General features: G+C 37.2%; 1 long non-coding RNA gene across 1 annotated transcript; it reads right to left on the bottom strand.

Annotated features, from left to right (window-relative positions):
• Window positions 1-1,223: 1,223 nt before the first annotated feature.
• Window positions 1,224-7,755, bottom strand: LOC139363576 (uncharacterized). The gene is made up of 3 exons (XR_011624226.1): window positions 7,522-7,755; window positions 7,248-7,354; window positions 1,224-1,311 (listed from the first exon to the last, which is right to left on the bottom strand). It is a non-coding gene; the product is annotated as an uncharacterized lncRNA (long non-coding RNA).
• Window positions 7,756-7,812: the final 57 nt, after the last annotated feature.

The raw sequence follows: 7,812 nt of genomic DNA, 5'->3' as shown, positions 1-7,812 counted from the left end.
CTGTTCAGTTATGTGGATGTTTTTCAGTCTAGTTGTTCATTTTGTTGTTGAGTTTTAAAAGTACTTTTGTATATTTAGCACAATAGTCCTTTATCAGATATGTCTTTTGCAAATATTTTATCTCAGTTTATGGCTTGTCTTCTCACTTTCTGGCTTTAATTATTTTTTAAAATAAATTTTATTGTGCATATTTAAGGTACACAACATGATGCTATAAGATATACATAGTAAATGGTTACTATAGTGGGACAGATTAACACATGTGCCATTTCATATTGTTACCAATTCTTCCCCCCATGGTAAAAGCAGCCTTAATCTTAAATATAATACACTACTATTAATTATAGTCCTTATGTTGTACATTAGGTGCTTTCAGTTTATCCTACATATTGCTACTTTGTTTACTGTAATTGTTTAAACACTGGTTTTTTTAGTCCTTTTAACATATTCATAGTAGAAAGATTTTTATAAGTTTGAAAAAAATTATTAATTTCAAATTAAAAATTTGTGACCAAATTAAGTGAAAGTAGAAATACATCTAGACATATTCTGACAACATTTTGAATTTGTATGACTAAAAAAACCTCCTTCAAGTTTCCAGACAGAAAAAATAATTGGTCCCGTATTCTAAGGGGCTCATAGAAAGTAATCCTCAATATTCCCTGCAACGCAGAATGCTGGAAGATAATAAAGCATCTAACCAAAGAGATTTGGGGCAAAAGTCTATGCTTCAAGTATTCTATTCCTAGTGAATGTGTTATTCATATGTATAGACAATAGAAAGACATTCTCAAATATGCAAAGGTTTGGGTGATTTACTATTTACCCATCCTTGAAAAATGTACTTGTGCTTCTTGCTGCTCAAACATAATGCATCAGCATCACCTGGGAGCTTGTTAGCAATACAGAATCTCAAGCCCCACCCCAAGATCTCCAGGTAATCAATATGCACATTAAAGTTTGGGAAGCACAGTCCTAGCTGATTAAACATAAAAAGAAAAAAGTAAAACGTGGAGAAGTCTGACTATAAAAAAAAAGTATCCATTGATGCCAATTAAACATATAAAGATGTCCAAATAATCTTAGTGCTTTAAAAACCATCACTGAAAAATGATATATAATAATGTAATAAAACAAAACTTTGTATTTAAACCTGCATTAGGCCTTTTTTGTGTGTGTTGCTATAAAGAAATACGTGAGGCTGGGTAATTTATAAAGAAAAGAAGTTTAATTGACTTACAGTTCTGCAGTCCGTACAGGAAGTGTGGTGCTGTCATCTGCTCAGCTTCTGGTGAGGGCCTCAGGAAGCTTCTAGTCATGGCAGAAGGCAAAGAAGGAGCCAGAATGTCACATGGCAAGTGCAGGAGCAACAGAGCAAGGCGGCAGATGCCATACACTTTTAAACAATTAGATCTCACACGAACTGAGAACTCACTTATCAAGGGGATGGTGCTAAACCATTCTTGAGGCACCCCCCACCATGATCAAATCACCTCCCACCAGGCCTTACCTCCAGCATTGAAAATCACATTTCAACATGAGATTTGAAGGAGTCAAATATCCAAACAATATAAAAGTCCTTAGGTTTTATTGGCTAGGGATTTCTATATAGTTTGAATGCTTGTCTTCTCTACCTCACTAGGGAGATGAGTATGATGTGGAAAATAAAGATGGCACTAAATTGCTTGCCTTTATAAGGGTGATGTCATTTCACAAAGGAAGTGGTGTGCAGTGCCTAAGACAAGATAATACATGAACCTATTAGCTATGGAAATTAAAACAAATAAATGAAGCTAGTATTTAAAAAAAAAACTTTAAGATAGGATTGAAGAAGGGTAAGCAATGATTTACTATTAGTACTTTGTGTTTCTATTGGCAATGTCTGTTCTCTCTGGGAAAGGTCATATCTTGACTCCTTTTTTTTTTTAATGCAACAAAATGGGAATTACAAAGAAAATGAAACATAGAGAATGGTCAATGAATTGTGTCAGTTTCTTCCCTATAGATTGCAAGGCCAAGTATTAGAGGACGACTTCCTGTTCTTCCCACCCATTCCTGAAGATAGATTCTACACAGGTTCAAACAGTCTGTGGGCAGTGGCTGGCGGGGTCAACGGCAAAGGGGTTTTTCATGCAGGCAGCAGCCAGCTGCCACCAACTGCAGGGATAACCAGTGAATGATCTACTCTGGGAGTTGGGGCAGGAACAAGTGGAAAATAGAACATGGCCGATTTTTAAAATTACTTTCTTCAGAGTAGGTAGTATGAGCCCATGTTTGCAAATTCTATTTGCCTTATTTTAGGTACAAAGAAACAAGTTTCATCTAATCTCATTTTATTTTATTTAAAAATCAATGTTATAAACATTTTACTTTTGTGGGAAAGTAGAGAGGTCAACATTGTGGGCATCTACATATCTACCAATCAGATTTGTTAAACTTTAAGATTTTACATGTTCACTTCAGATATATTTTTTAAAAACCTCAAATCATTACGGTAAGAGTTTAGGACTGCTGTGTTAAATAAAGTTTATGAGAGGCTATTGTTTTGGACTAGCCTCCTGTACTAGGCCCCAGCAGACTATGCCAAACCATAGTAGAGTGACTTATGCTATGTGCCACATAATCAAATTGAACTTTGAAACAGGCCAGTTTTCCAGACAGCTGGAGATTCCATTCAACCTGAGTCAGCATAATAAGGAAGTCCCCTGTTTTAACCCTATTTGGAAAGTAACTTCAAAATAACCAATCTACTTTTTGTTCTTTGATTATGCTTGCTTCTGCTTTTTCTGCCTATAAAGACAACCTGTGCTTGGCTCATTGGAGTATTCATTCTGTTTTATAGATAAGAGTGTTGCTAGATTCTAGAATTGCAAATAAAAGCCTATTAAATCCTTAAATTAAATTTGTTGTAATTTTGTCTTTTGACAGTTGAATACTCCTCCCCAGTCCTATTCCCCTGTCCTCCATACAGAAATAACCACTATCATGGATTTGAATTTGATGTCTTTTATTTTAATGGTTTTTAAAAGTACTTTTGGTACAAATCTATATTCCCGAATTGGTATATTTTTGCAGATTTTGAAAACTTGCTGTACTGTATGTGTTTTTCTACAACTCATTTTTTCTTTTTCTTTTTTTTTTAAAATTTATTTATTATTATTGTACTTTAAGTTGTAGGGTACATGTGCATAACGTGCAGGTTTGTTACATATGTATACTTGTGCCATGTTGGTGTGCTGCAGCCATCAACTCATCATTTACATCAGGTATAACTCCCAATGCAAACCCTCCCCCCTCCCCCCTCCCCATGATAGGCCCCTGTGTGTGATGTTCCCCTTGCTGAGTCCAAGTGATCTCATTGTTCAGTTCCCACCTATGAGTGAGAACATGCGGTGTTTGGTTTTCTGTTCTTGTGATAGTTTGCTAAGAATGATGGTTTCCAGCTGCATCCATGTCCCTACAAAGGACGCAAACTCATCGTTTTTGATGGCTGCATAGTATTCCATGGTGTATATGTGCCACAGTTTCTTAATCCAATCTGTCACTGATGGACATTTGGGTTGATTCCAAGTCTTTGCTATTGTGAATAGTGCTGCAATAAACGTACGTGTGCATGTGTCTTTATAGCAGCATAATTTATAATCCTTTGGGTATATACCCAGTAATGGGATGGCTGGGTCATATGGTACATCTAGTTCTAGATCCTTGAGGAATCGCCATACTGTTTTCCATAATGGTTGAACTAGTTTACAATCCCACCAACAGTGTAAAAGTGTTCCTATTTCTCCACATCCTCTCCAGCACCTGTTGTTTCCTGACTTTTTAATGATCGCCATTCTAACTGGTGTGAGATGGTATCTCATTGTGGTTTTGATTTGCATTTCTCTGATGGCCAGTGATGATGAGCATTTTTTCATGTGTCTGTTGGCTGTATGAATGTCTTCTTTAGAGAAATGTCTGTTCATATCCTTTGCCCACTTTTTGATGGGGTTGTTTGTTTTTTTCTTGTAAATTTGTTTGAGTTCTTTGTAGGTTCTGGATATTAGCCCTTTGTCAGATGAGTAGATTGCAAAAATTGTCTCCCATTCTGTAGGTTGCCTGTTCACTCTGATGGTAGTTTCTTTGCTGTGCAGAAGCTCTTTAATTTAATGAGATCCCATTTGTCAATTTTGGCTTTTGCTGCCGTTGCTTTTGGTGTTTTAGACATGAAGTCTTTGCCCATGCCTATGTCCTGAATGGTACTACCTAGGTTTTCCTCTAGGATTTTTATGGTATTAGGTCTAACATTTAAGTCTCTAATCCATCTTGAATTAATTTTCGTGTAAGGAGTAAGGAAAGGATCCAGTTTCAGCTTTCTACTTATGGCTAGCCAATTTTCCCAGCACCATTTATTAAATAGGGAATCCTTTCCCCATTTCTTGTTTCTCTCAGGTTTATCAAAGATCAGATGGCTGTAGATGTATGGTATTATTTCTGAGGACTCTGTTCTGTTCCATTGGTCTATATCTCTGTTTTGGTACCAGTACCATGCTGTTTTGGTTACTGTAACCTTGTAGTATAGTTTGAAGTCAGGTAGCGTGATGCCTCCAGCTTTGTTCTTTTGACTTAGGATTGTCTTGGAGATGCGGGCTCTTTTTTGGTTCCATATGAACTTTAAAGCAGTTTTTTCCAATTCTGTGAAGAAACTCATTGGTAGCTTGATGGGGATGGCATTGAATCTATAAATTACCTTGGGCAGTATGGCCATTTTCACGATATTGATTCTTCCTATCCATGAGCATGGTATGTTCTTCCATTTGTTTGTGTCCTCTTTGATTTCACTGAGCAGTGGTTTGTAGTTCTCCTTGAAGAGGTCCTTTACATCCCTTGTCAGTTGGATTCCTAGGTATTTTATTCTCTTTGAAGCAATTGTGAATGGAAGTTCATTCCTGATTTGGCTCTCTGTCTGTTACTGGTGTATAAGAATGCTTGTGATTTTTGCACATTAATTTTGTATCCTGAGACTTTGCTGAAGTTGCTTATCAGCTTAAGGAGATTTTGGGCTGAGACAATGGGGTTTTCTAAATATACAATCATGTCATCTGCAAACAGGGACAGTTTGACTTCTTCTTTTCCTAACTGAATACGCTTGATTTCTTTCTCTTGCCTAATTGCCCTAGCCAGAACTTCCAACACTATGTTGAATAGGAGTGGTGAGAGAGGGCATCCCTGTCTTGTGCCAGTTTTCAAAGGGAATTTTTCCAGTTTTTGCCCATTCAGTATGATATTGGCTGTGGGTTTGTCATAAATAGCTGTTATTATTTTGAGGTACGTTCCATCAATACTGAATTTATTGAGCGTTTTTAGCATGAAGGGCTGTTGAATTTTGTCAAAAGCCTTTTCTGCATCTATTGAGATAATCATGTGGTTCTTGTCTTTGGTTCTGTTTATATGCTGGATTATGTTTATTGATTTGCGTATGTTGAACCAGCCTTGCATCCCAGGGATGAAGCCCACTTGATCATGGTGGATAAGCTTTTTGATGTGTTGCTGAATCCGGTTTGCCAGTATTTTATTGAGGATTTTTGCATCGATGTTCATCAGGGATATTGGTCTAAAATTCTCTTTTTTTGTTGTGTCTCTGCCAGGCTTTGGTATCAGGATGATGTTGGCCTCATAAAATGAGTTAGGGAGGATTCCCTCTTTTTCTATTGATTGGAATAGTTTCAGAAGGAATGGTACCAACTCCTCCTTGTACCTCTGGTAGAATTCAGCTGTGAATCCATCTGGTCCTGGACTTTTTTTGGTTGGTAGGCTATTAATTATTTCCTCAATTTCAGAGCCTGCTATTGGTCTATTCAGGGATTCAACTTCTTCCTGGTTTAGTCTTGGAAGAGTGTAAGTGTCCAGGAAATTATCCATTTCTTCTAGATTTTCCAGTTTATTTGCGTAGAGGTGTTTATAGTATTCTCTGATGGTAGTTTGTATTTCTGTGGGGTCGGTGGTGATATCCCCTTTATCATTTTTAATTGCGTCGATTTGATTCTTCTCTCTTTTCTTCTTTATTAGTCTTGCTAGTGGTCTGTCAATTTTGTTGATCTTTTCAAAAAACCAACTCCTGGATTCATTGATTTTTTGGAGGGTTTTTTGTGTCTCTATCTCCTTCAGTTCTGCTCTGATCTTAGTTATTTCTAGCCTTCTGCTAGCTTTCGAATGTGTTTGCTCTTGCTTCTCTAGTTCTTTTAATTGTGATGTTAGAGTGTCAATTTTAGATCTTTCCTGCTTTCTCTTGTGGGCATTTAGTGTACAACTCATTTTTTCTTACAACGTTATGTTTCTGAGGACTTTCCATGTTAATGTGACCCCAATTTATTCATTTTAACAGTCAGAGTTTTCCATTGTTGAATATTCTGTGATATATCTAGTCCCTTGTTAATAAGCCTTTAATTTGTTTCCCATTTTTTTGCTCTTGCACAGTGCTGTGAGGAACATTATTATGCAGTTCTTGTGTATGCATGTAAGTTTCTCCAGAGGAATAGGGTGTAAGCTCAACATCTTTAAGTTTACTTGTTATAACCTAATTGCTCTATAAGATATCTGTACCAATCTTCTCTCTCCCAGGTGGTATATGAGAAGTCCTATTATTCTACAACTTCAACACTTGGTATTATCTGACTTTAAGATGTTTGCCAATTTAATGGGTGTAAAATTGTATCTCATTGCTGCTTTAATTGGTAGTTTCCTTATAACTTTAGGAGTTGAACATTTTTTCATAAGTTTATTTACTATATTCCACAGAAAGAGGGGGGAGATAAAAGTCACTTAACATGTTCAACAATGATATTTCATCTCTTATTCTCTCCTTTTCAGACCTGGATATTGCCACATAATATTTGTTTTTAAATGACTAGGTGATACATCAGTCCCCAACTTTTTGGCAGCAGGGACTGATTTCATGGAAGATATTTTTTCCACAGACAGGGGAAGGAGGAGGATGGTTTCAGAATGAAACTGTTCAGATCATCAGACATTAGACTCTCATAAGGAGTATGCAACCTAGATGCCTCACATGTGCAGTTCACAATAGTGTTTGCACTTCTATGGGAATCTAATGCCACTGCTGATCTGACAGGAGGCAGAGCTCAGGCAGGAATGCTTAAGTCATCCACCACTTACTCAGTTACTAACAGGGTGCGGACTGGTACCAGTCTGTGGCCTGGGGGTTGGGGACCCTTGATGAAATGGATTCCATAGTATCTATTACTTACCTGAAACAATTTTTCCTTTTTGGTAGAACAGATGGATTCATGTTGCTGTTGTTCTTGTATTCTTAGGCATTCTAAGGTATCTGTGACCTTTCAGAGACATGGACTGTCTCTTGGAAAGAAGAGAGAATAACACTAAACACTCTTAGCATGTCTTGATTAAAGTCCCTTTGTTTAGAAATCATGCTTATGTTCTGGTGTACACCAGAAACACCATTCACATTTTCATTAATTCACCAATAAATTTAAATAGCTACTATTTAAGGGGCATAAATACCTTAAAAAAAATCCAGTTGGAAAGACTTGCTTTAATCAAACATTTCCACCCAATGAGATAACTGCCATGATGTCTGAGAAATCAGCATCTTATGAGGAGCCACAGCATACTAGTTTAAATGGCATGTTTCCTCTAGGTACACATGGATGTACATCCCTTCAAGTACATCGTAGCATAAAAAGAGGCACGTCACTGTGCAGGCCAAGCTGCTGCTGCAGCCACTGATGTACCTGTTAGAGGGGCCACCCAATGGGAGGAGGATGGACTGGGCATGAAGAGCCCTGGGCTCCT

Source organism: Macaca nemestrina, chromosome 6, assembly GCF_043159975.1.
Source record: "Macaca nemestrina isolate mMacNem1 chromosome 6, mMacNem.hap1, whole genome shotgun sequence".
NCBI classification, from domain to species: domain Eukaryota; kingdom Metazoa; phylum Chordata; class Mammalia; order Primates; family Cercopithecidae; genus Macaca; species Macaca nemestrina.
Note: the sequence above shows the minus strand (reverse complement) of the source record. Positions and strands in the feature narration are given on the sequence as shown.